The sequence below is a fragment of the Crassostrea angulata genome, chromosome 3 (genome assembly GCF_025612915.1).
Source record: "Crassostrea angulata isolate pt1a10 chromosome 3, ASM2561291v2, whole genome shotgun sequence".
NCBI classification, from domain to species: Eukaryota; Metazoa; Mollusca; class Bivalvia; order Ostreida; family Ostreidae; genus Magallana; species Magallana angulata.
In genome coordinates this window covers 15199930-15221359 of record NC_069113.1, presented here as the reverse complement: position 1 = coordinate 15221359, position 21430 = coordinate 15199930, and the positions used below count along the sequence as shown (strand labels likewise).

Sequence of the window (21430 nt, the reverse complement as noted above, 5' to 3'; positions counted from 1 at the left end):
ACTCTATTGTACCTGACACCATTCGGAAATGGAATTCTATCAAATAAGAAGTTAAGGAAGCAACATCTCTCAACACATTCAAGAAAATTATTACTGAAAGTATACCTCAACCTCCGAAATATTTTTCATTCGGTAAACGCACTATTAATATTTTACATATCAATTTGAGACACAGCTGTATTTTGAATTATGATCTGTACAGAAGAAACATTATTGAATCACCAAATTGTATTTGTGGTCAAAAGGTGGATGTTTATCACTTTTTTCTGTATGCAAGAATTATGTAAATGCAAGAAACAATCTATATGAATTACTGAGACCTTCAGCTACTGTATGCATTATCATTATATTAGGAGAGGAACATGCAAGTTGTTAGAACTTGTTTCCAATCCTAGTTTAATTATTTACACAATAAAATATGTTCAAATCATCATTGAGTTTTGTTTATTACTGGCGTTTAAAAAAGGTTAATATATCATTATATTTTAAAACACGGCATTTTCGGCCAATAACGTCCTATGTTCATAGCATAGTTTATTACAGAAAAAATAATGATCATGTCATAAATATTATTTACATGACTGATAAGTTCTAGAGATATTTATAAAACTGCATTAAAATTAAATGCAAGTTACATCTACCATCCAAGTTTGGTGAAGTACAATGTAGGGTTATAGTATTAACTTGGATATGACCATTACTAGGCACCTGCTCCATAATTACTTTGAACTCCTCCAGCAAAGTGAAAATGACTCAGATTCAGCATTCAGTTCTGCTTAGCTCCTTAACTCAGATGAAACATCCAAGCAAGTTAAGTGAAATTAAATAATGGCTCAGACACAGTGCCTGCCTTAGAAACTTCAATAATAAAATTAAGATATTTATGCAGAGGTTGTGGTATACATTGGCCCCAACTTTGTCTGGCAAGCTTTTAATATGCCAAACTACAAAGGTATTCTTATTAACTACAAAGTTCATTGAAATTTTGTTGAGAAGTTTCAAAATAAATATTATTGTGCAGACAAGAATTACAGAACTGGACACGCTTGTATGTTCAAAGGGACGTAACTACATGTACCACCAAAACTTTCAAATTTATATACATGTATCACGTGAAATTGCACTTCTACATGTCCTTTTTAGTTACTGTTTTAAATTTTTTTAAAGCATTATTAAAGGAGTTGTTCTTGAAAAAAAATATGACCACTCTTCACTGGCATGAAGCAACCGACCGTTACTGCAGTAACTGTCATCCAACAAAAAGGTATGAAATTTTGCTTAAATAAAATATTAATTTCTGACCTATACAGTTTTGAAAACTTGTTGATATCAAAATATGAAGCAATAACAATGTAAAACTGTTAACGCTTTATAGGCTCTCAACATGACAAAGACTTTGTGAAGCGACATCAAAATTGTCGGAGCGGATCAAAGATGAGATTTTAATCAGATTGCTAGACTCTTAGCTACATCTTTGAAATAACAAGTGGTGAAAAGGCCAATAAGGCAATAGATGTGCACGGCTTTCTCAATCTTGGACAATAATTCATTATAATCATTATTGATCAATTGCTGGATACCAACAAAACATTATAACCACAAAACAAGCAAATCCAGAAATCTGTGCTGTTTAATAAATTCATACATGGTGTACAGTTTCTATTCTCAAATGCTGAAAAAGTTTTGTTTGCAAAATTTGAAAAAGTCACCAAATACAACTTTACACATTCTCTGTTCATATCTTAAAAAAATTAACAAATGTAAAAAGTAAACAAGAACACTAAAGTTCAAAACTCCTATCAAATATGACACAAAATGCATGACACCTTTAACATTCGCTAGGAAACTTAAACTTTCAGTAAAATACTGACAATTCAAACTAAAATATTTTATGCACAAAAAAATGGACAAAATTTTATAACATATCCAAAACTTAGTATTTTGCTGAAACTTGTGATCAAAAAGGCTGTGAAACACAGATTTAAAAAAAGTTAAATTAGCACAAAAAATCCTCTTTTGTTATAGAAATATGAAATGTACGAAACTATACTGTAATTTACTATGAAGAGCAGTAAACTTAAGATTTCATTCACTGTATGTCAGAAGTATTAACATCCTATGACACATGAATCTATATGGTAATAAATTCTAGCATAATGATTTCTGTTTTGCTTTTGCATAGAACATTTTTACTTCCCTAGAAAAAGTCAACTTGTTTGTAATGAATGATCTGAAATACAAATAACATTTCATTTGATTTGCAAATTGCAATCAATTCTCTTTGTTTCAACATAAAATTATTCCTTTAAAATAACCAACATCTATACAAATACGAAATCCAAAAACATACTTTTATAATTAATAAAAAGCTTGAATTTCATTAATTAATATTCTGAATTTTTTCTAAACAAATTATTGTTTATACTTCCATTTTATAACATTAATCCTCCTTAAAAAAAAAATGACAACCCCCAGGTGCTGTGTATTGAAATCCATAGAAATCTCAGTCCGAGGTAATAAGGCTGTTCTGTCCAGTACAAAATCTGTTTTTGACCACTAATCTGACATGTTGTTTATTTTTTCACTTCCCCTTGGGCTGCTTCTGCCTTCTTTTCCTGCTTTTGCCTCATTATTTCCGCATCCCTGAAAATACATAAATTTGAGAAAATGTTCAAAAGTTCACAATAAAACGCACATGGTCCACTTCATTCACTTCAACTAATAATTGCTTTAATAAAACTAACTTTTGCATTTTTTCTCACATCAAAGAATGGGCACAAGTTTGAGCAAACATTACTTTTTTGCATTAAGGTACCTCACTACACCCAGACTTCTACTTCTTAAGACACTAAATCACAAGATGACGATAATGTTTTCAAATTTGTTAAATTGTTTATATCTATTGATTGGATTGTATATCATCGTAGCTAAGTGGTTAAAGTATTGGGCTTCTGAACCGCAGATCATGAGTTCGAATCCGCCTGGAGCTTTTGTTCATGTTTACTGAATTAAATTTTTGAAAATGTAATTCTTCATCCAAAATTGCACATTTTTTTCCTATTTGACATAAATACTTCTTATCCATTATGATATCTATCAGAATCAAGTAATTTTCTGCTGATTTGAGAAAGTATTTCAAGGTGTAGTGAGCCACCTTAAAGATGATCTTTAATCATTAAAATATTACCGATGTCTTCTCTCTTCTAAAGTTAGGCCTTTATTTGCACCCTTTTCATTTGAACCTTTCTTTTTCTCTGCCTCCTTCTGTTTTTTTATTGCCTTTTCACGAGATTTTTCTCTCTGATTTCCCCCTGAAAGTAAATAGCTTTGCATCTTTAAAAAACATGCAGAACAAAATTAACTATATTTATAAGTTATCAATGATTATGCATGCAGGATATAACACTTCACTTCAGATACCATTACACAGTTTTTACAGGTGAAACTTATCTGCTCTGTTTCTTAGCTACAGGTCTTTAGCTCCAGGTCTGAAAAATTTTGGAAACACAACCTGGGATCTACAGCTCCTTACATGCTTAAAATTTGCAATTTACTTTACTTACCCATACCTGTTAACCCTCCCGCATTGCGAGATTCTCGTTTACGCAAAATCTCCCCCTTAGCCAAGTTGGTAAGGGGGAGATTCTCCCACATAGCAGCTTTGAAAGGTTAACAGGTATGACTTACCTCCTCTGTTCTCTATATGACAAATGTACGACAAATATACATTTACAAAACAGAGCAGACATTCAATATGATGCCCCTATGATATTCTCCTTATATAAACGAATAAGCAGAGCTTTCATTAATAGAGGCTTTGTTCATCCATTTCTCAATAGAAAATAATCTTGTGTCTGTAAACTAGGCTACAAACTTTTCAGCATTAATAGAATGTCCAAACTGGTTTAAACTTGAAAGAGGCAAAGTAAGAAATGCATACACACCAAAATATTGTTCGATGAAACCATCGTATTGATTATTATTGATAGTTATAATAATAAAAGTTTATGTATGTGTCCAGGCTGTGGGTTTAATGACATGAGTATCTTGAGAAACGAGGATGACAGTTTCAGTAGAACATATATTTCTTAGGAATGTGCGATGTGTGATAAAGTAAGTGTTTTAACATATTATATAAATTCCAATCTACTTACTTGTCATTTTTGGCAATTTTTTAAGTTTGAGTTTGACAGGGAAATGGCGTCCACTGAGCCTATCGGCTATCTACTTTGTTTCGACGTCAGTATTCTACAAAATACTAACTGCGCTTGCGCAAATCAAGGCGGGTCGATTTACCCAAAGGGACCCAAAGAACATGAAGAATCAAATGCCGACTCTTTTGCTGATAAAATATACATTTTATTTTATAGTGAATCTAGGTATCCCCTTCCTTGTTGAAAAAAAAAACCCGATGGCATATCGCTTAATCAAATTGACTTTGAAAAAAGCATTTATTTATTTTCTTCCGATGTAAGTAAAAATAGCATTTATTTATTTTCTTCCGATGTAAGTAAAAATAGCATTTAAATATTTCTCCTCCGATTTAGTAAATCTGTATTTTATTTTTTGGAAAGCAGAAGTCTTTATTTTTAGGAGGTAGCCGGGCCCTATGATGAAATTAGTATTTTCGTAAAAAAGAATGTGTGAACAGTACATATATATACACATGTACTATGTTAAAGGGACATTTAGGCCTGCACAATTTGAGCCCAAATTTTTCAAAATGCGTTTTTTCATATCTTATGACTCAGACTGTGACAATCACGGTTCATATCGAACACACCCGATTTTGTTTCCCCCCATAATTCTTTGCAACGGGCTTGGCCGACCCTGACAATAGGCGCTAGTATATATACCCGGCCGAGCTGTCCAGCGATTAAGACGTGCTTAGTGTTAGTAGGGGGTATCGTGGAAGAAGCCTGTGTGGCATATGGGTGTTTTTATGCTTTGACATAAATTGAAAGTCAAATACCGCGTTACAAGCAAGTTAGAGAGGTTAAAATTCTTTGTTTTGTAAACAAAGCTTTCAGAGTCCTGTTATCATGGTTATTGTTTACATGTGTTTCAGTTTAATGCATGTTGCTATTTGTTTTGTTTTTTTTTTTTTTTTAATAAAATTACTAATTCACTTTCATTCATTTATTCAATATTTTATTCCTCTTTTCAGAGAGTACATGAGATGTATGTTATTGAACAAAATCAAACATGCATATTATAAAACAATTATGAAATATTTATAAAGAGATACATATGTTAACAAGCGTGAAAATGTGAGTAGTATTATAATTGAAAGGTGAAATGTATCGTGCTAAATAAGTTCAAAGAGGTGGTTGCAGAAAAAATAAATTACAACAATAGTAATAATAATAATAATAATAATATATATATATATATATATATATATATATATATATATATATATATATATATATATATATATATATATATATATATATATATATATTTCCAGATTCTTGGTAAGTCCGTTCCAGTATGAAGTATAATAAATCTTGTAAAGTCCGAATCATGAATTGTTCCATTAGCCCACTGGTGACTTTCGTAACGGAAGATTTCCGACTTTATCACTTTTTTCCCATTCAGTTTTGTTCGAGAAGATACCAGTTTCCAAATAAGAAGTAAGATATTGTTCTTATATCTTATATTTGTGAAGAATTGAGAATATATCCTTAACATATCCAAACGATTTATCTTGCTTGTCGTTCAAATATGTAAAAATTGAACAAATTGATTTGACCTAAGTTATTTTGTCAAAAAATGGTCATTTATTTACTTTACATTATTTGTAAACAAATATATAACCCAAGCTTTGTTTTACCGCCGGACTTTAACAACTACTTCTTTTCTCTGTATCTCGCTTGTAACTTGACAACTAACATTCAAACTTTGGTGAATCATTTTAAAAGTACAAATGTAAACCATTTCATGCATAACAAGAGGCCAATGGGCTACATCGCTACCCTAGACAAAAGTTCCTTGTATCATTTTTATATCAGGATTTTAAAACATTTTCCATATATATTTCTATGTTAAACTCTGAACCCCTCTTGAGGTCCCAGTATTGGTCCGGGGGTCACGATTTCAACAATTTAAAATTTAGAGCGTATGCCGGTGTAACGAAGAATTTTGACCCGGGTTGAAAATTGACCCGGGGGTCATTTTTCCACGTTGAATATTGAGACCAAAGGTGTTGAATAAAGACCCTAATCCGTTGAAAATTGACCCGCATCGTGGAATTTTGATCATGAAACCGGTTCAAAATTCAACATCAAAGAAGCACAAATTAACGAATCAATATTATAACTTGAGTTTATTTAATTAAAAATTATCAGTTTTTATATATTTATTCTTTAGATTTACATGTTTCAACGGGGGGGGGGGGGGGTTAAAATGAGACTTAAATAATTTATTTTTTTGAATTTACATAGTATCCCTTTAATTTTGTACATGTAATAACTATTTTATTCATAATAAACTTATCGCGTATAATTGATGTTTTGTGTGATATCTATATATTTTTAAAGAAATATAATTAGTATACATGGTTACACGTTAAAATATTCAATTCAGTAAAACTCTTTTTTTTAATTTGCTTTAGAAGTGTACAATTATAAATAATTTAAAAAAATTACAATTTGTCATATTATTTGATTTTGGTTTTACGTTCACCCAGTAAATTGAAACTAAGATATTGTTCATTGTAAATTTTCCGAGTGGGTGTAAATAAAAAAAAATTACAGTATGTCATATTGATATTTTTGTGTTTGCACCCACTCAGTTTGTTAAAACTGTGACTATCTGAATTTTGTATTCACACCCATCCAGCCAATAACAGTTTACAAAATGATGATATGCTAACATGATTGTACTCTTTCATGAACAATACTGTAGTAACTATATCTTGAAGCCGATTTTTGATGTTTTATTTGTTCCATTAGAATAACTTCTTATGTAACTAAATATCATCAAATCGCTAATTTTTCTAGGCATTAACAATTCTGCTTCATGGAATCTGTAGCAAGTTAGCAACCTAATTTTTGTACAGGATGACAATATAATTTTGCTTTAAAGTTTCTAAATTGCTTTGATCACAAAAATTTATCATAAATTTACTAACAGTAATTGTTTTCGTCAATAAATTGGTAAATTGCATTTTTTGAATAGAAATAAGTAGTAGAAGATCATACAGCAGCGTTGGAGTAGATGATTGACCTTCCTATCACAGCCACCTACATTATTAATTTAATTTAAACGTGTTAAATGTGTATATAGTGTGTATATAAGACATGAGGTACTTGAATATTAAATAATTATCTGAATATTTATCATATATCATTGTGTGACATATTGTTGGTAGACATGTTCACTCACAGCTATATTAACAAACATATCACCTTCATTTATACCTGCAGAGATACAAACATTAGAATGAGATTTTCATGATCCAGCCCATTTGAAACGAACAGTAAATAAAAGGGAACTGTATATTAAGTAAATATACAGGTATAATACTTAAATAGGTTTAAAAAGTGTACCTTAATAGAATCAAAAACGCTTTGGAGATCTAATATAAGTATAAACATGGGAAACAATTATATGAAAAATCAGAGCTACCATAAAGTATATAGTTCATATAAAATGGTACACTAATGTCAATAAGTTGTTTTAAAAGTTCGTCTCTTTGTTGAGTGTATCTTGGATATCCAGGGGAAAAATCACATTTCCTTCAGATTCAGACCCACAGTATAAACATCGACTCACATCAGATAAAAAAAATCCTTAAATAAGTAAGCTTTACTAGCTTTATTCCGTAATTGACGTAAAATAATATTTCCTATTGTCTTAACTTAAAGGTTAACTGAAAGCTCTAGGTATATTTTGTTTTTTAAGTTTTGACTTAAAAGAAAGATAAAGTTGATGAAATTTTCTTTTCTGCATGAAGATTATTCCATAATTTACATGTAGACGAAGCAAAGCTATTGTAATAAGTATATAGTGGTAGATAGTAAAAAAAACTAATTTGATCTATGATTATATGCATGTTCAGTAAGATAATATGATTGAATTCAATTTAACAAATTTTGTGGTGCTAAACCATTTATATTCTTGTTGAATATAATTAGTTTATGGTTATCCCTTCGAGATTGCAATTTTTAAGGTTTCCAAATTAAGCTCACTATATAAAATTATTTTAGAAGAATTAACTATTATCCCTGTCACTGTCCTGGTTGCCTCAATTTGTACATGTTTAAGCAATTCGGATTTTTCCTTGATACAGCTGCTCCAAACAATATATCTATCAGTTGTATACTTTTCGCATACCTTTTCATGTATATACCATTAATATAATTAGATCAACAATCCTCCGACTGTGTATTTAGATGCAAACCTACTTTTTTTAAATTAATAACATTTTTGCTGTAGAGGGTATATGTTTTTAATTTTGAGAAAATATATTACGTCAGTTGCCTGTGTTTCTAATTTACAGGTAAATAATAGAATTGAAAACTCAAAATAATAGAAAAAAATTGCATTTTTAAGAAGAACTATGGCTGTATATGCAAACAATTGGATAGTGCTTCAATAAAGTTAATCAGACAAGTTTATGAAAAATTATTTTTTAATTGTAGTAAAAAATTAAAAACATGTGTAAATATGTATATGCTGTATATATACGTATAAAAAAAACCCATTATAAATGAAAAAGGATAAAAATATGACAACCTTTCATTTATTATTTTGTCAGTGAAATATTCTGACTTCTTTAAATTAAGCATAGGTATCTGACATTATATCCTTTTGTCTTGATATAAATATATATACCCTTTACCCAATAAAGCAGTATAGAGGTTATATATGTTTAGTTATTAGAAAAATATACAACGTCAGGTGCCTGTCGAATAGCGCTCTGTTGAATTGCCTTAAAATTGACGATAACGGGCAATATGTTTGTTAGATATATTTATCAGAGATTGTGACAAGTTTAAACTTAAAATTCTGTCACATGAGGGAATGAAAAAAGTAGCCATACTCGCCTGCTCCATTCCGAAGCAAACGGTCATCTTCTTAGCTTTATTTACATAGTATTGTAATAATAAATGGATATCATATGTTCAATCTAAAAATTAAATGATTAATTGGACATATTAGCCTAAAAGAAATTAGCCACGTCCGCATATGTATCGGACAGTATGTACATTTTAAAACTGAAACTTTCAAATATGTGCATGATTGTACATTTAAACCGTGTAGAGTAAGTTCCATTTCAGATCAAAACTCTGAGGTTTGGGTCAATTCTCAACAGGATCAATTTTCAACGGGTCGAGGTCATCAGAGTTTAGAAAAATCTTTCTCATACTGTTGAAAAATGACCTCGGGTATAAATTTCACGATTTTGGTCTCAATTTTCAACGTTGAAAAATGACCCCCCGGGTCAATATTCAACGTTGAAAAATGACCCCCGGGTCAATTTTCAACCCGGGTCAATATTCTTCGTTACACCGGTACCCAATTTCAGCTGGGTTGACTGAGACAATGTAGATAAAGCGCCTTGTCTAAGTGCACAACACACAACATTAAGTGGCCACAGCGGGGTTTGAACCAGCGACTTTTTGGTTATTGTCCTAACCCCATAACTACTGAGCCATGTGCTCCACTTTTTCGAAATTATCTCCCTTTAAAAAAGGGTTTTGCCCTTTATTTTTTACAATTTAGAGTTCCCTGTCCATAAGGATACTTAAATTTTTACCAAGTTTGGTAAAAGCGGGTGATGCAGTTCCTATGCTATTTTTCCCTACAGGAGTTGAAGATAAAATGAAAAATATCAAAGGTACAGTATACGATGTAAGTCTTTTTTTGGCATGCAACATTGTACATAAAGCAGACTGAGCAGTGTGGAATTTTATCTGAAAAATTTGTACTAACTTTTATAAGAACATGAAATAAATATGAAGATGGTTACACAGACAAATGTAGCGGATTTCACGCTCTTGAAAAGGAGAATCCTCGTTATTGCACTGTTAGTAACTGCCTCCTTGAAACAGAATAAATTTAATATTAACGTTTACAGTCAGACAATTTCTTGAAAACTGCTTTTTCCGAATTTTGCTTCAAAGAGGCATATTTTTTAAAAAAATCTAAACTTTTGGGGAAAAAACCATTAATACCTTTGAAATCTGAGAAAGCTGTGTTAAATTTCCCCACTATAAGTCACGTGTAGATTAGAACAAATTGTAACCGAGTCCGACATTGAAGTCCCGGTACAGTTGGAATTTTTTAAACATATTTATTTTAATCCCATGAAAAGGTAATGTATGTAGATAATTTAAGAATGTCAGAATAAAGTTCTTTAAACCCTTGTCAATGTGGTATTTTGCATGCGTGCTTAATTTTTTTCAACACTACTTTCTGTGTGAAGTCCGCGTTATAAACTTCAATTATAAACATTTTCTTTAAAACAATGATTTCAAAACAAGGTATGCATCAATATAAAAAAGTTGGGCCCCCTTTTTTTTTTTTAATGAAATAACCGGGTTTGCCGTATTCAAAGATACATGTACAAGTTGTTAAAAGCCAAAACAAATCATTAAAAAAAGTATGCATCGGTGATGAAGCAATAGGTTAATGAAAATATTTACGGATAAATTTATAGAAACATGCGATTATTATGCATGATTACAACTCAGACGTTTTTGAAGAGCCAGTTCATTAATGTTTTAAATAGCTCCGAAGAATGATATTTTCATTACGCTGGACAGTAGAAATCAAATTGATATATGTTATCATCGAAATACAGAATAAGCTAATACACTGTACGCATTATTTCCCTTTTATCTTCGACTACCGCCATATCAGTTGCTTTGCTTTGTTTGCAATCGAGGGTGGAATAAATATAATCATTCAGGGGACGAATCCAAAAGGTTCCTTTTTCTAAACATTCCCATGATGCAGTTTGATTTTTTGTTCGTCCATAAAGGAATTTTTTATAATGAAAGTAAATATGTAATAACTATGCATATATTAATTGTTTGTAGATTTATAAAGTTCACTTGAATCCCCTATAAAATAATATCTACATGTATAATTATGAAACTAATTAAGATATTACCATTATAGACTCTGACTATTTATGGAATATTTATGAAATATTTTAATTTTATGATCAAGGCACCAAATCAATTGATTATTTTTAAATAGCTGACATTTATTAAAATAAAGTATATTAAGGTCAAGATCTAGTGCCTACAGGTTTATGAATTTCAGGATATAAATTCTTTAAATGATGCTTCATAACAATATCTTTGTTTCATAGGGTGTACCGGGGCTTAAATTTTTTATAAATACAATGAAAATTCATGTTTTAAACAACTATTTTCTATGAAATATGAAGGATAAAAGTAACAAATCTCGGAGTTTTGTCCATTTTTGACTAATGAAATATATCTAGAGTGCCTACAGTCTCTCCAAAAACGGCATAAACAAGCTCTTAACCTCCTTTTTAAAATGATGTCAAATTGAATATAGGTACAGGGATTGCTTTTCTCGTGATTAAATATAGAATGTCAAAATACTGTTTTATTTTCTACATAATTCCTTTAAAGTCGTAAAATACGGGAAAATATTTATCAAATCAATTATGATGTCATAATAGTTCTAGCACCAAAAAGACAGTCTGGAATCATTTACTAGATCTTGACCTTAAATAAAAAAGAGTTTATATACTTTAAATATATACAATTATTGTATATATTTAAAGTATAGACGAATTTTAAATATAAAGTTTATACTTGATCCCCATATCTACATGTATGATTAATATGAAACTTATTAAGACATCACCAATAGATTCTTACTATTTATTGAGTATTTATGAAATATTTAAATATTTTAATTATATGATCAAGGCACTATGCAACATAACTGAATTGAATTGAATTGAACATATTTTATTGAATAAATCAAAAGGATAAGACACAAGTTCTAAAACTTAGATAGTCCTCTCCTAGTAATGAAATTTTATAAATATTGCCATACATTGAATATATTGAAATATTGAATATATTGAATACACATAAATATACATGAATAAACAATCTACTGCATATATAATATCACCTTATAAATTCAAACATTTTTTGAAAAACGAACACATTCACTCAAAAAAATTTGTACTCCAAAAAAATTTGTATAACTAGTTTAAGATCACTAAAAAAAGGAAAATATATAAATTTACACTGTATAACCCAACTTTCAATGCTACTCAATTTACACGTCTTGTAATACATTGTATTAACTTTCTACAATCAATTACACTTTTGGAAAAATACATGAAATTTCAAAACTATTCAACAATTAATGAAAATATGTTGAAAACAACTGATTCTCAATCTTCTATCTAGGAAGTTAACCTTTGTCTTGATACTTGTGCTGCAACACAAAAATACTTGTCAAAGTATAAATTCTAAGAATGTATTTTATCTCTGATTAGTGCAAGACTGCTTTGAACTCTCGCTCTCTCTCCCTCTCTCTCTCTGATAATTATAAATGAAAACACATATAGAATGTGGCATTAAGTTAAAACGTAAATTCACAAAGGCTATTGTTTAAATTCATGAAAATGTACTGTAACAATAAGATACCATATTGAATTCTGTTTACACCTGAAAAAGCATTTTACAAGTTATCCAACGTAAGTACCAAACAACATATCCTTTAATTGCCTGCAAATGATTTCCATGATGGGAAATTTTCCCTGAAAGAAAAACTGGCAGTTCATATCATAAGTATAGTTTTATATAATTTTTTTGTGTCTTTCTTAAAAAAAAGTGTACAAATGCTTCTTTCTTTCTAAATAATCACATTTATAGTGTATATATATATATAGTTGTATGTATAGAATTTTAGCAAGTGTAGTGACATTCAGGCTAAAATTACACCAGTATGTAGATATTTGATGTAGTAATTCTAAGAAAGTTAATGTTATCTAATATTACATGTAGTATTACATGTATGCAAGGATGAACTAGATATATAAAATAAATAAAAATAAGCAAAATGTTATCAACAAAAATAATTAGATTTTTGACTATTCAAATCTGCCAGTATCTTGAATATAAATTAGAAAAAAAAGTATTTATTTTCATGCAATCATAGTTCGAGGAGACCTTCCTATGTCTGGATGGGCGTGCACCAGAGGTTCTTGCTCCAGTGATGGACTATGTATACAGGACGTGGATCCGTTCTTCAATCTTCAAGATCCATCACTGGAGTGTGTTCATGACGTCCATCAAGACCAACAATGATGTGGGGGATGGCACATCCGCCTGAACACCAGTGTTGTCACCAGGGGATCGGTTCCCTTTTACCATCTTCTTCTTGTTCTGCATCGGGAAGCGACAAACATCACAGTGCAGATGAAGATGGTATCTGAAGGGAAGATGCAGAGGTTCCAAAGGAAGAGGACATTACAGGTGGAAGGTCGTGTCTTCAAGCTTTGGAACAACTACTGTGAAAAATCGATCACTGCGAGTGAACTGTTAACGGGCTGTGCTTCTATTTATGGACCACCAGCTTTGAACATGTGATTCGTTCAGATATCGTGATATGGACAGCTGTGCCCCCCTTCGTGAAATGTGCATCTTGTAATGTAAAAATGTCTTTAACTTATAAAGTATGTTTGTTATTGTCACTGCATTTAAAATATCTTGTTTTGTTTTATTGAGTTTTTTTTAATCAAAATTGCTATTACTGTTTTTGTTATTCGTTGTGCATATGTTCATAATGAATAAAAAGATGGAGTTAGCTAAGAATATAGTAATCGTTGTTGTTCTTGAAAGGATTTTAATGAATTAAATTAGACAAAATTGCAAAATGAGTTAATTGAATGTACAACTACAAGCAATATTATAGTTCACACAGTATCAATAATTTCAGTGGCAAGTGAAAAATTTGCTCTTTAATTGTTAAAAAAATGTAAACATACAAGAAATTAAGGACATGATAAGAAAATGTTTAAAAAACCACAAAATAATCATTTCTGATATTCAATCTGTCTCCTTTAATTATTTCTGCCTGTAGTAATTATTGCAAGTATTTTTACTACATTTAGCAATAATATGGTTATATGGATTAATTGTCTCAATTCATCTTTTAACTAGACCTATTTTCTCCGACCGTAATTATCTTGGGAGCGCCTCTGATATGCTCATTGATGAATGTGAAGAACATCGCGCCAAGATGAAACTAAACTGGTCATATAACAACCAAATGTGCAAATGTTCATAAAATTTTCATATTTAGAAAGATAAATTCTTACATAAATTATATCAATTCAAAATATATGTTAAGCCAGTAGCTAGTGAATTATTTCGTATCTGTTGATAAATGTGGTCGTCAGTAATAAGTTACATTGAAAAACTCACCTTTCTTCATAAACAGACATTTCCATGATAAAGATACAGTCGTATACATTGTGTAATCATTTTTTTTTAAATGTGTGTCTAGGAACAAAGAGATAAATGAATACTATGCAAATGCCGAATTCACCAGATGCCGAGTTTACCAGGTGCCAAGTTTACCAGGTGCCGAGTTTACCGGATGCCGAGTTCACTATTCTCGGTGCCGAGTTCACCAGGTGCCGGGTTTACCAGGTGCCGGGTTCACCAGCATTCCAACTATGTACAGTTAAAACCAGTAACTCGGGTCCTGGATTGCGTTCATCAAAAGAGCTGTTAAATTAGCAATTGATTTCCAAATTTCATACTTTTTTGGTGGCATATCTTGCGACTTACGTAGAAAAATGAAAAAAAGGAGAAAAATGTTCACTCAGAATTAACTATTCAGTAACAACTTTTATTTTATACAAATAGGATGTGATCATTCGTCAGTTTTATATAGTTCATGAATACCATCAAGAGTGCATTGAAGAAAATGTCATAAATGATAAGGAAACATTTTGTTTTCATGAACTGATTTTTCTTGTCATGATTAAAGATTAAAGATTCAAGAATTTGCCCATGATCGCGTACGTCGTAATTTTACGCCACTTCTCATTAAAAATATTACACTAATTTAACGAATCTAATGTTGTGAGATCTTGTTGAATTTTACACAAATATGCGCATTTTGTGAATCATAATTTGTGAATCTATGATTGTTTATTTATACATTAAACATTTATATGTATTTAATATTCTAGCAGTTTGATTCGTTTGCAACCTTGACATTGTGGTGGATGGTACATTCGAATTCGCCATTTGTACCATGTTACACAATACCGTATACTACGCCGTCTACGGAAGGTACTGTTGTTTCCAGGCTTCTTTGATCTAAATGATATTCCACAATTATGCTGTCTTATATATTTCTATCCGGTCGTATAACTGTTATCGGTGGAAGTCACTGTCAACCGCATATCTATTTAATTATAATAAAAGGTCATGATAAGCACACCAGTTGATTTTACATATGATGTGGTTTTAAGTTTAATTAATTGGAGGTGCATGAGGTAAATAGAGCAAGGTAAATGTATTTTTCTAAATAAATGAGTTCTAATTATCTATTTGACAAGTTCCAGTATGTATGTTCTTCAGTGTTTTTGCTTTATAAATGAAATAAAAATTGACTCTTTGTAAAATGACGACGTTTGCATTATTTAAATAAAATGCCTGGGAGGGTAACTGTTGAAATTGATACCCCGAGACAACTATTATCAACCGATGCGAAGCGGAGGTTGACAATGGTTTTCGAGGGGTGTCAATTTTAACAGTAACTGTTACCCTCCCAAACAGGCACTATTTATTTTATTATACTAAATGTTTTAATTTTAAAGAAGATTGTACTGCTTTTATATAGAAATGAAGTGAATTCTACGGCAAACCGTATGCGCATAATGTACGCGCATGTAACAATTCGTTTTATTATACTTTCATGTTAAATACTGAATTCTGATTGGTTAAGGCACAGTTGATAATCCGTTCTATTACCCTTAGCGTTACCAACACACTTGGCAACGGGTAACACAACGAATTGCTACATGCGCGTAAATAAGGCGCGTACGGTTCGCCATAGAATTCACGCCATTCCTATATAAAACCGTAAAGTTTTCTTTAAAATTAAGACATTCAGTATAATAAAATAAATAGTGCTGTTTGGGAGGGTAAGAGTTGAAATTGACACCCCTCGAATACCATTGTCAACCTCCGCTTTGCGTCGGTTGACAATGGTTTTCTCGGGGTGTCAATTTCAACACTTACCCTCCCAAACAGGCATTATTTATATAGTGTTACCCGTTGCCAAGTGTGTTGCTAACGCTGAGGATAATAGAACAGATTACCAACTGCGTCTAAACCAATCTGATTTCAGTATTTAACATGAAAGTATAATAATATAAATTGTTAACGTATCAATGTGCGATATAAAAGCAACTGATATCAATAAATCGGTAATAAATAAATCATCCGGGGGAAACCATCGAAGAACGACAGGAAAATTATAAATTACATCAACGAAAAAGGTAAATTATTCCAAAGGAAAGTGATGGTCATGGCGGAGTAAAGTACAGATCGCATCCAACCAACAATGAAGGCGGACGATCAATTGTTTTGGACTCCCAGCAATGCCTGTGATGTCGAGTATAACGTTACATCTACGAGTCGGTATTAATTTATATAAATTGTGCAAACGTTTGATTTCAGACTTAATTGATAAAATTATTTCAATTTTTCATCAGTTGAACTAATTTTCTTTCTTTAAATTCAACAAATTATACAATATATTAGAATCGTTTGTTACGTAACCCACACAGACCGATTGCATTTTAAATGCGGCGAAAATTTCCTTTAGGTTATGTTTTAAAAAAGAACTTACGAACAAATTTATAAATACTTTTTATTTAAAAGCTACTAAATCTTTAACCAGAAAAAAATAAGAATTGTTCAAACTGTTTGATAAGTCGTTTTATATATTTGCATGCTATTAAGGACCAAATAGTTTATAATTTTATTGCGGCGATATAAAATTCTATATCCATGGGATGTCGTCTGCAGTGGAGCAATAAAATATATAAATGCTAAGTTTAAGAGACCATTCAAAAATAAAAAATAAGTCAGATGATCAATTTTGTTTATTGTTATTGACATCATTATAAATTCAAACATTGTCATAGTATGCAAATATTACATTTCCCAAAAAGGTTACCTTGTGGAAAAAGAATAAAATTCACAACAGCACATTTAATTTCATATTAAAAATAGTTTGGAACTCATACTTATGACAAACTAAAGAAATAGCTGCGGAAGTGAATGTATTACATTACGTTAAGTCAAAATGTCATATATCAAATTTTGTAATTAACATAAAATAACCCCACATTTATGCTTATTGTTTGAGTGCATTTGAGCATAGTGGGATAACACTTACTTTTTTTTCTTCAAATTTTCAAAACAATTTCAAACAAAGTAAAAGAACAATTGAAGGTTTTTTTTAAATTATAACCCGTAGTGCACTAGCATATCACATGTATGTGCTGAACACAACAATATTGAACAAAAACGCATGTGATTAACAATAACAATAATAAATGATAAACTCTTACACCCTATTAAATACTAAACAGCGAAATACATAGATATAAATGAATAAAATGACTAAGCATTATCAATAATTACTTTTTTAAAAATACATTAATAATGATTAACTATTTCGGCGAAGATTCTTGCTGAACTTTAAATAAACACAATTACAAAATGTGCTAGCTTGATCCCTCAGTAAACAGAAGATGTTTTGCATATTTATCCATGTACAAGTCGAAAGTCGACACACATACACTAATACTAAGTATAACAATTACAGTGAAATAAAAAACTACATAAAGTTGTATTAAAGAAGTTAAAAGCATTCTTTGATGTTCCACAAGCGTATTTTACTTGAAATATTCATTATTTAAAAAGCGAATTACGATGAAAATTGAAATGTAAACGATTGCAGAATAGAATGGTTTTCCTCATCCTGTAGTCCCCTCTTCAGATAAACGTGGTCTATATTCGCCTCATCTGAAAGCATAGTTCGCCATGTTCCCTTCAAGTAATCATTAGAGTGAATGCAGTATCCAGGCACAAACAGAGTATGTCTTTTCGGAATTTTAAATGCCGTGATATGTAGTTCATCTTCATCGAGTTTCCCCAAAATAAAAAGACCAGAATCTTCGTCTAATGGACAGTCTATGTGTGCAAAAGCGTGCCTTTCCAATCCTGCCCCTCCATTTTTATTCTCCACGTAGTTTGTTAAATAATCATCTTTGTAAGTGAAGTCTTGTACAGCATGGCGATAAGGAAGATAAACTCTATCTGATTTCCTGTCAGCAAATGAACACTGATAGTATGCCAACAGTTCGTTGGTGGCTATTTCAACCTCAATGACACCATTGAAATCAGACGGAAAGATAAGGTTTCCAGAGGTATTTGGAATATTACTGGTTTCCCATGATACTCCTCTCACTACCGTCATCTTCGGCAATATCGTTGGCAAATCGTTAAAGTTCGCCAAATCCTTCAGGTTGTACTCACCAGGTACAAAATCATCGACAATGTCACTGGAACCTGTCATTACGGTTTCTCCATTTTCTCCCTGGCGTTTAAAAGACGCAAACTTTTGCCACCTTTCTTTTAATTTTTCTCTAAGAATATTGGAATTACTTGTGTCAAATCGCGACTTCAGCTGGGCTTCAAAGCTATCCAACGAGCTTGGAAATAAGCCAAGTTCCTCAAGAATGGAAACGTGTTCGAAATCTTGATATGTGAGTTCCTCTTTCTCGTTTTCTCCACATAATTTGTCAAACGTAGACAATACCTTTTCAAGAGTCACAGAAGTGTTTCTATTCCTAACGAATTCTGAAAATTCTTTGAAATTGACAACCCCTCTCTGTTTTTTATCAGCTTCCACAAATGCCTTTCGTAAAACAGATTTTTCGTCACATAAAATATTTTCTATGAAGTAGTCATAAAATTCATCAAAAATGATCATTCCATTTCCGTCTTTATCAATATTGTTAAATATTTCCTCACTCTCTGTTACGTTGATGTTCATCAGACCCAACTTTTTTAATGCCAAACAAAATTCCTTTTTTTCTAAGCACCCATTGCCGTCTTTGTCAAAATCAAGAAAGACACATTTAATCTTTTTTCTCTCTGTGCTTAAAGAGTTTAACCGAAGTAGACATTTGTTTGTGGCTCTTTTTTCAGCCACCGAAATTCCCCTTATCATTGAACTCTTTCTTTCTACCTTTTCATTTTTAAATTTCAAGAAGGAATTTTCTCGTTCTTTTAAACGAAATTGGGGGGCTTCTTTAGAGTCATTATGATTTTTTAAGATCAACTGAATTGGACTTGTATTTTCTATACAATACTTCAAGGAATGAACGCTTGAAGCCATAAATCCATTGCATTTTCCGACAATGTAGCAAAATGAAATTCAAACACAGGAGAGTGAGAGATATGAATGATATGCGTCATACAGTTCACCCCAATATCGGTCTTCTGAATGCGCGTTTCTTCAGGAATATAGAAGACAATCTTTGAAGCCGTGGATGATTGCTTATCAATTTTTTTGTTTGATAACAGTAGCTTACCTGGTGTCAGATCAACCCATTTCTTTTGCCATGGTGACCAATTAGATCGTCGTTTAATTCTGATATAAACCCAATCAGCTTTGATGATTTCTTTAACTAGCCATTCATGAATTTCTTTCGTAGCCGAAGTAAGTGAACCAACATCGAATTTTTTCTGTAGGTAAGAAAGAAAGTGACTAAATGTTAAGTCACCAGGTTCATATTGTGACATTTTCAAAGTGTTCTCTGTGATGGACGAAAATTTTTCTAAAATCCAAGTCGCTTGCGGTTTTGTCAATACTGGAGGATAAGATTCTTCGTCAGCAATTCGGTTGAAAATCTGCCACAGCTTGAAGACTTCTGATTGACCAATTGGGCATTTAGTGTATACATTCTTGCACTGATTCCAGCATGCCAATTCAATCCTGTCTTGTATTTCCCTCTTTGTGCACTTTGTGTCCCGTTTTGATAATATAAATTCTTTCAGTTGACAAAACTTGACCACATCACCAAGTTTAAAAAGGTCCTTTTTAGTGTAGCACAAACATTTGTAAGTGTTTACGCTCGAGAACACATCAGATATCGTAGACCTTTGCAAAGAAGACCCACCACATTTCTCGTAAGCTAACTGCACGACACAGGTCAACTGTTCTCCGGGCATTATTGATATTTTAAAATCTAATCAAAGTTGGAATAAAAACACACGTATAATAGTTGAGTCATCTTCTAGTGAAGTCCATCCCGTGTCATGAACGACAATTTCAAACTATACGATTGCATCGTATGGATTTAAATCTTTATATACTTTCATACAATGGGGTTTTCCAAGAAAAAACTACACAAACGTAACTTCCTCTTTGAAAAGAAAAAAATAAGCAAAAATTCTTTTATACCTTAAGTATATGATATACATTATGAAAAATGGGTACGCAGTATGCAGCGTGTTCTTCAAACATTCAGAATTACTCGTTGATTTCAAACATCCATAAAATCAGTAAAGAATACATTCTATGCAAAGTTGCGACAAATTACTAAGAGTCATTGACCCAATAGGATATTTGGTCCATGTTGTATGCTTAGTTGGGAAAATGTAATAGCATTTAAAACATAAAAAATTAATAATAATTCTAAAATCATACAAAGAAACTATAAGGGTATACAAATCTTTGCAGACATATGAAAATAAAATGTCAATATCTAAGAATTAAAATATTAGTCGTGTTAGAGAGGTATAAATCAAATCAATAAAAGACATAATCTTAACTAGTTGGTTTAAAAACACTACCAATTTTTGAAGTACATGTATGTGTGAATACCATATTTTTGAAAAAGGGTTACAGATAAATCTAAGGTTGAATTGTTCATTTTATCCAAGGGCACTACGTTACTGAATATGAAACATACTACAGCTGCACATACACTTGATAGCCTTTCTCAGTATCGCTTCTAAGTAATGCGATATTACGTAGAAATCATAAAAAAGAATACAGATTACCTGACACTTGAAACTGTATACCTGAAACTCAAGACGGATAATAGGAACAAATCGCTTTAACAAAGATATGCATAGGCATACCTTTATCCTATACTTATACAGTTGTATCAACTTTAAATGTAGGATGATGAATTTTTTTGTTGTTAATGATATATACTTAATAAAATTGATTGCATACCAATGATATCATTAACTCATGAGCATTTTATGTTTGATTTTTTTTATCTTAAATAACAAACAATGTGTGTAGTATATTTTAAATAGACGAAATACATAACTTTCTATCGACTAAAATGTAGCAAACTTCCTGCTTT

The 21430-nt window shown here is 31.3% G+C and overlaps 1 long non-coding RNA gene and 1 pseudogene across 1 annotated transcript; one reads left to right on the top strand and one right to left on the bottom strand.

Annotated features, from left to right (window-relative positions):
• Positions 1–1612: 1612 nt before the first annotated feature.
• LOC128178509 (uncharacterized) lies at positions 1613–4273 on the bottom strand. Its single transcript, XR_008242966.1, has 3 exons — positions 4155–4273; positions 3188–3311; positions 1613–2643 (listed from the first exon to the last, which is right to left on the bottom strand). It is a non-coding gene; the product is annotated as an uncharacterized LOC128178509 (long non-coding RNA).
• Positions 4274–9971: 5698 nt separating this feature from the next.
• On the top strand, positions 9972–13826 carry LOC128175733 (uncharacterized; annotated as a pseudogene).
• Positions 13827–21430: the final 7604 nt, after the last annotated feature.